The sequence below is a fragment of the Papaver somniferum genome, chromosome 7, assembly GCF_003573695.1.
Source record: "Papaver somniferum cultivar HN1 chromosome 7, ASM357369v1, whole genome shotgun sequence".
Lineage (NCBI taxonomy): Eukaryota > Viridiplantae > Streptophyta > Magnoliopsida > Ranunculales > Papaveraceae > Papaver > Papaver somniferum.
In genome coordinates, this window is record NC_039364.1 from 82,534,484 (window position 1) to 82,547,770 (window position 13,287).

The following is a 13,287-nucleotide window of genomic DNA, read 5'->3' on the forward strand; positions in this document are numbered from 1 at the left end:
GACGGAGTCTATGCTTGTGATGAACGATGGTCATCTAAGCAAGAAGTTTAATCTGAAGAAGTTGAGGGGTATATTATCTGGGACCAAGAAAATCTATGATAAGGAAGGAAGGGTGGACTTGGTGCGAATCAATGGTACCGCGTCAGCTTATCTGCTATACGTCCTGGGAAAATGTATCTTCCCCGACAGTTCCGGAAGCTTGGTCGATGCCAGGTATATTCAACTATTGCATCCCTTGGATCAGATGCATGAGTATTCTTGGGGTACTGCGGTGGTCTTCTACTTGAACAATGAGTTGACAAAGGCTTCAAGGGCACTCACTGCGCAAGTCAATGCAAATCTATGTCTCTTCCAGGTAATTTTATTGTCTAAATCATTTATATTTGCAAAATGCTCGTAATGTAAGATTCTTACTAAACTTTGTGTTTGCATAGGTTTGGAAATATGAGCACTTCCCTACTTTAGTGAAAGCCAACCCCTACATCAAAGTGAATGAGAATCTTGCGATTGATAATCCAAGAGGACAAAGATACAGTTTTAAGGGTGCTCAGGATAAGGATATGCCGCAGCTGCTTATCAACGTGCGAATCGCCTTGGACAAATTGACTGCGGATGAGGTAATATTTGATCTGTATCGAGATGCTAAAAATCAAGGTTTAATCCAAAGGAGAGATGATGTTGCATTATACTACGGTTCCTTGTTGTTCACCCATGGATTTTCAATGTACGATCCACATCAGGTAATGCGACAATTGGGTTACGTCCAAGAAGAACCCCATTTCGATGCTGAGCCGTTCTTTAAAGTGGTGAGGGAGGAGTGCAGCACGTCCCAAAAAGGTATTGACGTCCGTTACGCTCCAGCGCCAGTTAACGATCATTGGAATGGAAGACGTGACCGTAAAGTCGATACGAGTCTTTTGGACGAGGTGACCGAAGGTCATGAAGCTCATGAGAAATACATGTCGTTGTACTTGGGTTGGGCTCGTCCTACTGTGATTAGGGAACAGATTGCTGAACAATTGGCTTGTAAGAGGAAGATGGCAACGAAAGACCCAGCAACAAGTCTTAAGTTCTTTATAAGTATTTTAGAGTTGCTTTTATTGTTTTAAGATTACATCATCGAATCATTTTATTAATTGTTTGTTGTTTAATTGAAAATATAAGGAGCATTTGAAGAGCCTTGTGAAGGTGATGTGTTGCGCGAGAGAAAGAGGAGAGCGTTTGTTGATTGAAGAGCAAACCAAGCACATTGACTATGCTAGCAATGTTGATAATGTGGATGCCACTGAATTGTTCAAGCAAGCTGATGCTGAAGTAAAGAGGGAAGCACAAGCCAGGAGGGAAGCATAAGCCAAGATGAATGCTGACAAAAAGATGGCTCATTCTCATGGTGGTGAATGTAGTAGTAGTGGTGGTGCTCCTAAACGGGGTCGTGGTCGTGGTAATGGTCGTGGTGGTGAATAAATGCATTCCTAGTTAATTTCTTTATGTCGTGGTAGACAAATGTTAAGGTTAATGATTGGACAAATGTTTTTTTAAGGTTTATGGGACATGTTTTCGTATTTTGGACAACAAATGTTGGATTTCTAATTATTGAATGAATGGTTTGTTTAGCTACGTAAAGTTTCAATTGTTCCGCCGGCATGCTTTTGTTAAGTTACATTGCCAACTAAACCAGGGTCGGCAAGGTTGTGAACTGATAGACACATTTTTATGTCTGATTTGTCTCGATTCTATGTATTATTAATGCTCAATTGTTGTACTTATTATGGTTTTTATGTCGTCGTAGGTGTTTTCGGAGAAATAAGCTTTTGTGGGGAAAGTTGCTCAAAAACTGGCATTTGGTCCGCCGGAGAAAATTATTAAAAGCATCCAAAGGAGTTGATAAAGGCCCTAGTCTGGATAAGGGCATCTTCTTCTCAAATTCAAAATTCAGAAATGGCGGGAAATTGTTGCATACGAGAAGCATAATTAGGGTTGGATTTTTTGAAGCAGTTTTAAAGAGATTCAATCATTGGATTTGCTTCGGATGGACTTGACTGGAGTAAACAGGCTTGGTATAGTCGTATGAATGGACTCAAAATGGCCGGAATTTGGATTGGAGACGAAACAGGGAGGTTTGGATATTCTCGGGATTTTTGGGTCGGAAACGAGAAGTTATGTGGGAGATTTTCAAGGGATTTGATACAGGATAATCTTCTTACCATACACAGGTATTGAATGACGTGTTTGGGGAATTAAAATATGAATCAGAATCTCTTATTTTCAGCCGTTATCAAAAACAGGGAAGAGACGAGTTTTGTCGGGATGTTTTGGTTTATTCTTGGAGAATACGTTGGAAAGAATAGGAGAGAATATTGCAGACAAGATTTCATTCTATCTTGAAGAGTTTTTTTAAACCGGGTGACGCTTGAGAACATTTTGGGAGATATTTTTTGAGTCGAAGGAGGAAAGAAAATAAATCAAATTCATTATGCAAGATTTGGTCCTGTGGGTATAAATACTTGTTGTTGAACTCACAAAAGGGATTAGTACACTTTGGGAGAGTTTTGGAGAGAATAGAAAGCCACAGGAGCGGAAAATCAGAGTTGCAGGAAAGTTGGGTTCTGCTGCTGCACCAAGAACACGAAGAACAAAAGCCTATACAGAACAGTCGCAGAAGCAACCTTAATTTCAACAACAACAGAGTTATCGTTTCCGCTATTAGCTGCAAAAGAATTCTAGCGACTGCAGACGATCTTTAGCAGCTGCAGCTAGCAACTGTCTCCTTGTTTTCACTCTTTTCACCTTGTAAACATCTTTTTGAGCAATGAAAAATTCTTTTGAGCGTGTTTCCAACATGATGAGCTAAACTTATTCTCTGGAGCGACGGAGGAAGCTATTTCTCCAATGAAAAGTGGTAACTTTTATTTTATTAATTTGTGCAATTTATTTTATGATTGTTTGCTTAGAATAAAAATGGATTTAATGATTTTTATTAAACAAATGTGATTTCTATTGATGGTATATGCTTAGCCTAGGGTTTTGATATCTCATACTTTCGATTTACAATTGTTTCTCTAGAAATCTACTTTTGCAATAATTAGAATCAACTTGAACTAGATTTTGTGCCCGTGCTACGCACCTGGCAGATCCGAAAACCATTTTGCCTTGCCCTGTCCTGATGCATGCTTAGGATTTTTATTTTGGTGTATCTCGGATTCGCCTCGCCACGTTCCATGGGTAGGGCGAAGCATTTATGATTTGGTGTGTCTCGGTTTCACCTTTCCCCGTCCCGATGCATGTTTATGATTTTTGATTTGGTCTGGCTCGGCTTCGCCTTGCCCGTCCCAATGCATGTTTAGGTCACATGATAGTTGGTTTTACCAATTGCTGGGATACAAAAGTCCGAATTATAAATGTTGTCCTTAATGCTACTGTAATAGTCATGTTCAACACTGTTGAGATACAAAAGCCTAAATGTTGGTGTAGAAACTGAAAGCAAACTCTGTTATAAGCAACCAAAAATATGAACAAAAAGAACTATTATTGCCCCAAAAAAATGGTTCATATACTTTTAATTGTAATTTTCTTGGGATGCACATTTATTTGTTTGAAGCTAAAGAGTTTACTTACTCGACTACAGGGAAGTAAGTATCTTATTTTTCTGATAAGGATCAATGGCATCACTTGGTAACGTAAGACTTGGGACATCTATCAATATACTCGGAACATTTGACATTCTTGTGACCTTTGATGAAGTTCATTCAACGCTTCTTGTTTTTGTAGTACTGGTTCCTGTTAGGTCGTTGTATTACATGTGTAATACAACTCAGTATGCTGACCCTGCAACCTAAACTGAGTAGTGATCACATAAAGGAAAACAAAGACCATATTAGTGAATGTGCCAACTACCACCAAAATTAAAACCTAAACCAATTAAAATTTCTAGAGTGAAATTATAGAAACTGGTTTGCAAGTATACAATATTAGAAAATGTCACGGCTTTCTCTAAATGTGATCTTACTGAATTATACTTGTATATGATATTGTCTGATCTGGTTCACATACCCCATTTGGCTTTTCATTTTTCATCTTGTCATCAAGTTCTTTCGGTAGATGTTCTAGCAATCATCGAAGCAACCTACTGCCATGGATCTATCACGTATTGAATTTGATCTCACTTTAACATGCCCAGCCCACTAAAGCCACTGAGGATGCATCTGGGGAGTATAAAGGTTGTTAAAATTCAAAACACCGTGAGCATAATTGAGAGATCATCGTCTTAAAAATGTGAGGATAAAAAATTTGGTAAACTGTCTTGAGAGAACAAAAACACTAACATGTGAACACTTCCAACAACAGACAACAAAGCAATACAAAATAGCATTATATAAAGGTACCTTTTCTAACAGTAAACTTATTCTGTGATTGATTCACCACAGCCAAACTGAAGTAAGCATATCTACTCCACTCAAAGTAATATCATGAATTTATTAAACAATATATAATTATAAACTTCAGAAGGAGAATCAAAGATATAGATTACCATACCATTTAAAACTACCCACGACAAACACATCAGAGTAGTTTCTCTTTACGTTCAACCTAGAAAAACTGTCGTTGTCCCGGAAAATATCGAAGTTGGAGGATCCTTCGGCGTACTCAGTACATTTGAATAGGCAACCATTTCAAGCCACAACTCCAGCTTCACTACCACCAAGTGCACACCATCTTGTTCACCACCATCTCAGGCCAACCACAATCACAGCGAGCAAAAACACCAGCAGTACAGCCTTCTGCTATTCTCAATCCACTACAACCACCACTGCAACCACTTCAATAACCTCCTTCATTTCATCAGATTCTCAATTTTATCCTTCTTCTCTGTTGAATTCAAATCAACCAAGAAACATCACCCATCAAAACCACTTCAATCCAGCATCAGCTCTCAGATTCAATCTTCTACAAATCGAAATCTCTGATTTATCTTGATTCAAACTCGACAGTCGAAGCATCTACTCATCTCTCTCTCGATTAGCAGCAACATATTCCAAATTACAGCTCCAACACTCAGTTTCAACAACAATCTTCTTCTCGATCTGATTTTCACAGGGAACCCATATCAATTCTTCTATCAATCCACAATTAACAGCTCTGTTTAACTCAATCTATTCTTCTGTTTTCTTCTCCATTAACGGCAGCAGTTCAAACCATACATATGAACCCTAATTTCTTCTCGATTCAAAACCTAAATCAAACCCTAACACCAATTGCAGCAGACAAACATCTTCTTCCTAAGCAACAGCTTCCTGTAACAAATTCAAGTAAAACCCCTCTCAAATCTCTAATGTATTCGTTAATCTTCATCAACAGTTCACCATCATCTCTCAAATCTGTCGCGACCCCAAATTTCTATCTCAGATCGAATCCAGTAAAACCCAGATCCAACAATCACTGCACATTCTCGATTTCGTTGTTATTAACTGCTATCTTCTTCACAACCGTTTCTCATTGAAGAAGAAAATCAATTCTGAGAAGCTTCAAAAAAAAAACCTGCAGCGTACGCGAATAAGAATGTGAAAATGTTATCTTAATTAGGGTTAAATTTGGACGGAAGTATTGTCTACCTCACTGACATTAATAACGTCCAGTTAAGTATTTGGTGTAAACCAAGTGTAAGTAAATATTTAAGTGTAAATCCACACACAAGTGTTGTACACCCACGTTTCTGCTAACGGTGTTACTAACATGCAGTTAAATATAGGGTGTAAACAGAGTGTTATTCAAATTTTAATGCTCCGACCAATAAAGTCCTGCCACTTGTCGTCTCCAAAATTGATGTAGTTCAAAGCTTTTATCTCATTTAATTTGAGAGAGATGTCACACTCACCGTGCGACGTGGGAGCTTATATGACTTAGTGTTTTAAAGGAGGGGAGATGTTTAGATTGCATAAGTACAATTATCAAAATCACTTTGGAAATTGGCGAAATAGTGGAATCTTAGCCCCAGTCTCTCCCACTCTTGAAAACAAGTTTAATTTAATTTGCTGTTTTAGGATTAGAATTTAAATCTTGAATCGAACTTTCACAAGTCTTAAACGAACCTTTTTCTACAACTATAAAAAAGCACATCAATTTTTGGCGTCGCCGACGCGGACTTTTCTTTAGGTTTAGGTTTTAGATTTTTTTGTTTTTGGTCTTTGTTTAATTTATTTAGAATTTTATTTTCTAGATTTTACTTTGGTTCTTTTTGTTTTTGGTGTGCAGGATTGACTCTAAGCTAAAGTTGGAAAGTCAGACTTGCTTGCCATAAAAGGAGAAAGTCGAAGATTTTATTTTTAAGGACTTTTATTTATTCCTTTCTTTATTTCCTTTTGGACTTGTAATTTTCTTTTATTTGGTTATTTGTTATTATTTTATTTATTTCAAAAAAAAACACACACACACACTTGCACACACCAATTGCATTTTCGTCCGGCACCGATTTTAGGAAAACAAGTGGTTTAGTACGGTGAACCCTATGGGTGTTATCATCCGAAACACCACAAACCTCAGCCTCGTACCTTTGGGTATATTTTGTTGTGGTAACCCAAGCCTACCTAAATTAGTTAGCCCAGCATTTGCATGTGCACAGTTTTTGGTTGAATTCGTGTACGCCAGAACGTAAGAGAGACGCTGTAGGACGGTTTATGCGTGAAAAACCTAGAAGTGATATTTTAGGAAACAAGAGTCTTGATTACCTTAATCTAGAGAGTCATATTTTTGAACGTCCTGATTTTACTGAGGAGAGAATCCCTATTACTCAGGTAGAGCCAGAAATGACAACTTTGAAAGCCTTGTTAAATCCTACTAGGACTGTTCGTCCCTCGTGTATCAGGTTAGCTGAAACGGAAGCAAATTATGAACTTAAACCGAAGACCCTGCAGATGCTCCCAATCTTTTTAGGGAAAGAAAATGAAAACCCCTATTTCCATGTTAGGGATTTTGAGGAAATTTGTAGTACCCTAAAAATTAGAAACCTTGATGACGATGGTTTTAAACTTAGGTTATTCCCCTTTTCCCTGAAAGATAAAGTCAAATCATGACTATATAGTCTAGCTTTCGGGTCAATCGAAACATATGAACAACTTACATCTGACTTTTTGAACAAGTTTTTCCCTAGGCACAAAATATCGTCTATTAGGACGCAAATCTGCACGTTTTCTCAACAGGAGGGAGAATCTTTGTAGAGGTATTTGAAAAGGTTCAATGATTTGTTGACACAATGTCCTCATCATGGTTTAGAAAAGGTTAGGCTAGTTCAGATTCTTTATGAGGGCTTAGATTATTCCACTACAACCATAGTAGAATATATGTGCACTAGGGAATCACCCGTGCCTTGCGGCACGGCCTATTTCACACTGTCCCATTCTGGGGTGCTTTGCTGTCGCCCAAGCCACACAGTTAAGCGTTCCAAAGGGCGATATTTATTCTGAAAACCACCACGGTTGATATTCAAATTGGAACCCATTTGGTTTGCTCTTATAGTTTTTAGGTTACCCCGGATCATTAAATAGTAAACAACCTAGGTTCAGGGTCCGACAAACTTGCACTAAACAGTCCCCAACTATTATACTTCAGCTGTGACCTGATCCCACTTCACGTTCCTGGGAAGAACTACAGAAAATGTGAAAATGCTCCAGAAGATATTGCTGTTTGGAATCAGGTAGGTGATGATGATATCATTGTCTTTCAAGAGACTCTTCTTCCTGCGTGTAGCGATAATAGTGATGTTTTGGATCAGCTAGGCTGTCGAACATTCTCTGATCTATTTGTATTGGACTGTGAGGGAATCTCTAATATCGGTAAGTATGGACAGACACAGTGTGTTATCAAAAACCGAATCACATATTGCAAAAGAATTGTAGTTTCCGGTTACCAACGCATTACCATAAGGATACTTTAATTATGCCTTGGGCTATTTTTCTTATTACCTCATTTGCCAAAGTCGTTTTTAATGGCTATTGTAGAGGAATTATTTGTGATAAACGAAGATATATATTCTTAACTGCTTGACATTGTTTTATTTAGGGAGCTAATGCTCTACATGGAAATCGAACTTTAAAATTTTTAAAAAGATCATGTTGTCAGCAGCTCTATGAATTTTGAAATCAACTAATCAACGTCTTCGATAGAAGTTTCTCCATATTCCTCCTTCACGGCGCATTTCCCCCATTTATCTGTGACAGCTTTAGTCCCTGCCAGTGAGATGTTTACCAAGCTTCCGAACCCGTGGAGTACATAATTTATAGCAGTAATTTGATCCGGATGAGGCTCGGATCTAGTTAGACTGCTTAGGTTGAAAATTCCTATCCAGTATAAAGACTCTCAAATTCTCAAACTACTTACCATATAGCTAAAGCTGCTAAACAACACGTCCAGGTTAAGCAAGCTAGCCAAGTTTTAAAATAACTCAGAGACTCAGAATGCTGTGGAAGCATGTTGCTTACCTGTGTGCATTCCAGGACTGTATGTGAATAGAAAATTTGCAGCTGCCCTACTAAAGTTGAATATTTACTTCATACTTGCTTTCCATATCTAGCTGGAGCATCCATCTGGCCATCCGTGGTGCAGGAACATTCTGCATTATTGCATTTAGCAACACAAGAATAAATAAAAGAACTCTATGTCAGAAAATCATTAAACAGAACCAAAATCTTCAAACCAAACTGCGAGAGTACAAAAGAAAAGCTTTCTCAATTTTGGGAAGAAAACGTACATAAAAAGCCTAAACAAACTGCTCTGAGAACTGAAAAAGATGTTTAAACTTTAAAACCTTATAAAGAGAGAAATTATAAAGAAAGAGTGAAGTACCTGCTTAATTGAAAGATTTTAAAAATACATTTGCTTCACTCAATTTTTGGAAGATATTAAAGTATACATTGAAACCTGTACAAATCCATATTCTAATTAGCAAAAGCAAAGTCTGAAAAACAGATTTACATACAATTTGAAGAAAACAGTTTCTATGCAAAAAATTCCATTAATTGTGGAAAATGCACTCGGTACAGTACAAATATATAGATCTTTTCCCGTCCAAATTTTAACACCCTCAAGTAAAACAATTTCACCGAGTGGGCTTACCATAATTAAACGACAATTCATCATGCGGCGGCTAGTTAGTGCATTTTATATTAATCAATCAACTAATTCGGAATGACCCTTTTTCCCTACAACTCTCTTTCTATCTGCGGGATGGAATTATCTTTACGGTACAAAATAGTTAATTACTAAAGATACATTTGTCGCAGACCAACACCTTCTACCGAGAGCTTAATAAGGCGAGGATTCAAGCACTTCGACTGCATACCATACAACGTAGCTGAATATATAATTGAGTTATTAGCCAAAAGTTGTTTCCAGGAATCATTTTTCTGATTTGCTTAACAATAATACAAAGTTATGGTGGTGAAATTAAAACAAAGGAAAATCAATAAAGAACACAGTGATGTCTAAAGGAATAAACTAAAAACAGTCATGGAAATTTCATGAATAATTGAAAATAACAAAGGAAACATAAACAGAAAACACACCATTGATGATACGGAGAACCCATGAAATGCACATGCAAGAGAAAACCTTTTCTCTTTCCCAAACTGATTGGGGGGAGTCGGGGCTTGGTAGAAGCAGCAGTGCAGTGGCGGCCCGGATGTGTGTTTGGTATATCTAGGTTGTAAATCTCGAGGTTAATTGTCAGCCAAGTGTTCCTTAAAAAACAAAATCTCCTCTGCTTATTTAAGATTCAGAAATCAGTTAAAATTAATTGTAAGGCAAGTACCTTTTTCCAGTGTCATAAATATGAGTCTTTTACCCATTTCAACACACCTCCAAATCATCATTACAGTTTTATTTAGGGGTGCACATACCCTACCCATATCCGCCAATCCTACCCTACCCGCCAGTGTTTTAACCGTATCCTATCCTACCCACTATTTGGCGGGTAGGGTAACGGGTAAAGATTTTCTTAACCGCCGTTAGATGGGTAGGGTGACGGGTAAAGCTCGAAATTATCCTACCCTACCCGCCTATTTATCTAACAGCCGTTAGTAGCCGTTGAAACTAGTAACCAGAAATCTGCCAGTTCCATGGCTAAGTCGACGGCGACAAAATCCATAGCCGGCAGCAAGAGAAAAATGCTCTATTATGACTTGAGCTGAAAAACTCGACCTGTTATTCTGGTTGTAAGAAACCTAATTTCCTTTCCTTCTCAAACGCACATGCCAGCAGTCACAAGTGTAAATACCCAGTCACAACTTAGAATAGGTAGCTGGATGCAATCGACGTAGTTGAGTCCAAGAAGGAAATGCTGGTCTTGTGGCGAGTCTGGGAAGGAGCTGAGGATTGGCCGGACAGAAGATGGACGTTCAAACGAAGAGAACAGATGCAGTGGTGATGAGAAAGTTCAGGGTACATGGTTGAATTCTGGTGGAGGTGTTTAGAGACTGAATTTGAAAGGAGCTGTGGCCGAAACTTAGCCGGAAAGACGGAAGTGGAGATGGAGACTTCAAGATAATGCTCTTCAGATGTTATGATGTTCCTGCGATTCAAGGCCGTGTAAAAACGGAAGAAGATGGGTGTATCTCAACAGTATGGAGAAAGTGGTGGTCTTGGGACCTTGGTGCTGTAACGAGATGAGATCGAGCTTACTCGAACTGAAGATGGTTGAACAGCTGGGTCTGCAGATATAAAGAGAAGAACAAGAAGGCTTTCTGCATTGAACACAAGCTGGGGATTTCTTGTTGTGATCGAATTAATGTACTGCAGCTGAACCGAAGGTGTTTTAGGGCCTAAGAATAAATGGAAGATACTGACGCTTGCATATGGGAAGGAGTTGAAGCTAGCCGGAGCAGAGGCTATGGTCGGGTTAGGCAGGAGTGGTCGGACTTCAGGAGAGCCTGAATTTGCAAACTAGAGTTGGTGTTCGGACTGGGCCTGGCAACTTTGCTAGGTATTAATCGTTGGACTTCTTGTGATCGCAGGACTTGATATAAAAACTCGATAGAAGTTTCAGAAAGAGGAGGCCGGACGGGGATTTTTTGGAGGAGGATCGGCCAGAGAGCCGTGAGCAGAGACAGAGAACAAGAGGCCGGAGTTGAACTTGTTCAGAGTCTGAACTTCAGACTTCAGAAAGTCATGGGAAAAAAAAACGGTTATACCCGCCACCCTACCCGACCCGCCAGAGAATGGGTTGGGTAGGATCTTACCCGTTTAATGGCGGGTAGGGTGGCGGGTAAAATTTTTCTTAACCGCCAGTAAACGGATAGGGTGGCGGGTATAGGCCATATCCTACCCACCCTACCCGTTGTGCAGCCCTAGTTTTATTTGTTATTTCCCACGAACAACTACCAAGATCAGTAGTGTGAAAAGTTGTTTCCCATATCTTGTGGTTTCTGCAAAGAAGTTAACAAATATGGTTGCCAAGTTAAGCATAAGCATAACAAAAAAGAGATGAATATTGTTACCGTAGCAACTACCAAGATCAGTAGTGTGAAAATTTGTTTCCCATATCTTGTGGTTTCCGCAAAGAAGTTAACAGTTGCATGTTATGCATAAGCATAACAAATAAGAGATGAATATTATTACCGTAGCAGGACGGTGTACACTTGATAAAAGAAAAATCGTTTCATCAATCTGTAGTCCTATATAGTGCACATAAGGGCAGTTATTCAGTACATAAATGGAAAAAAAAAATAGCCTGAACAACATGCGCAAGGATTCTTCAAGTTTAGAAACCTAGGTTTGATCAATAAAATAAATAAAATAGGTTGAACAACACTCCTACAAAATCAATAACATGGCAACCATATGCATACCCTGTAGTTTTTGCAATTACTCAAAATAATGAAACTTTTGCATTTCACGCTTACGATGTTAACCCTGCATTCATGACATGGATAGATTGGTACCGGTGTCAGCTTAGGCTTGGATTTACGCGACTCAAAATAAAGAGAAATATTGAGCAGGCTTATTAATAAAATCTCGACTGCTGGACGGATTAATGAAGGTTCGTTCATACTGCTAGCCTCTTTGCAAACATACGCCAACATACGTACCCAAAACAACTAAATTTTACTGGGTGGAATGGGTGGAAGATATGCACACAGGAAATTAATAGACCTCTGTAAGTCTGCCAGTCTATTGTAGATAGTCTGGCTCTTATCATAGTATACATCAACTAATTTACTGTGTCCACAATCGGTTCACATCGTAAGGAGTAAGAATCATACACTGAAGAGAAGAGAAACACGTAACATTGATTCTATCCTCTTGGAGAACTATAATACTTGGCATAGTTTCTCAAGATGATGAACCAAATTTTGTTTAGACTGATAAAAAGATTTTCGAGCCTCAGTCCGAAATTCACAAACACCCCAGAAAAAAAAAATTATAAAAGAAAATATCAATGCAGCAAACTCTAATAATCAACTGAGATAGGTGGAAAGAAATTACCTTGTGCATGTAAATCAACTTTGGAACGAATGCAGAAAGCACCACATTTGCAAACCCTAATATCCCTTTTTAAGAATCAACAATGACAATAATGAATTGAGAATCATTAACTATATAGAAAAGAATTGTGAATCAGAATTTAGGGCTTCCCATTAGAGAGAGAACATGAACATTCAAAAAATTATTATTGTTCTTTTGGATTGTAAAGGAAAAAAAAGCAAAAAATTATGTTAATTCCATCAGAGAGGGAATACGAACATTCTTATCTGCTTAGATAATCTCTGTCAAAAACCACAACAAAAATTTCTCATAGGATTCCAAATCGTAAATCCATGCAAATTTGGATCAACGAAACTAAAAATAAAAAGCGGACAGATTGGGAATACCTACGAAGAGAGAATAGAAAGGCATCTAGGGTTTATGATACGTTACGGATTCTGGAAGTTAGAGAAAAGATTACTCGGGAAGCTGAAGAGATGTGTGCGGCACTAACAATGGAACCCCATTTTAATATATAGATCGTGGGACGTGAGGCAGGGATATCCATTGGATTAACGAATTCCAGTACGTTATTCTGGGAGGGGAGGGAAGATCCCAGCCAGTAGTTGGAAATTCCAATATCTCCTGGCCGCTGGGTGACACACCGGACACTACTGCAGTATAAAGAAGGACATGTGGGTTTGAAAACCAAACTATTGATGCAACGATGGAATTCTTGAATGAAATCACCGAGAAAACCCAGCAATGGGAAATTAGCAAGGAACCCCGGAAAACAATTCTTCTAACTAGAGGAAACGTTAATAGGGTAGAAGGAAA

General features: G+C 38.5%; 2 long non-coding RNA genes and 1 pseudogene across 2 annotated transcripts; all 3 read right to left on the bottom strand.

Moving 5' to 3' along the window:
- Positions 1-3,531: 3,531 nt before the first annotated feature.
- LOC113299247 lies at positions 3,532-4,146 on the bottom strand. Its single transcript, XR_003334749.1, has 2 exons — positions 4,051-4,146; positions 3,532-3,837 (listed from the first exon to the last, which is right to left on the bottom strand). It is a non-coding gene; the product is annotated as an uncharacterized LOC113299247 (long non-coding RNA).
- Positions 4,147-7,164: 3,018 nt separating this feature from the next.
- LOC113300804 lies at positions 7,165-7,264 on the bottom strand (annotated as a pseudogene).
- A 782-nt stretch (positions 7,265-8,046) lies between these two features.
- On the bottom strand, positions 8,047-12,934 carry LOC113292775. Its single transcript, XR_003331861.1, has 3 exons — positions 12,472-12,934; positions 8,836-8,910; positions 8,047-8,602 (listed from the first exon to the last, which is right to left on the bottom strand). It is a non-coding gene; the product is annotated as an uncharacterized LOC113292775 (long non-coding RNA).
- Positions 12,935-13,287: the final 353 nt, after the last annotated feature.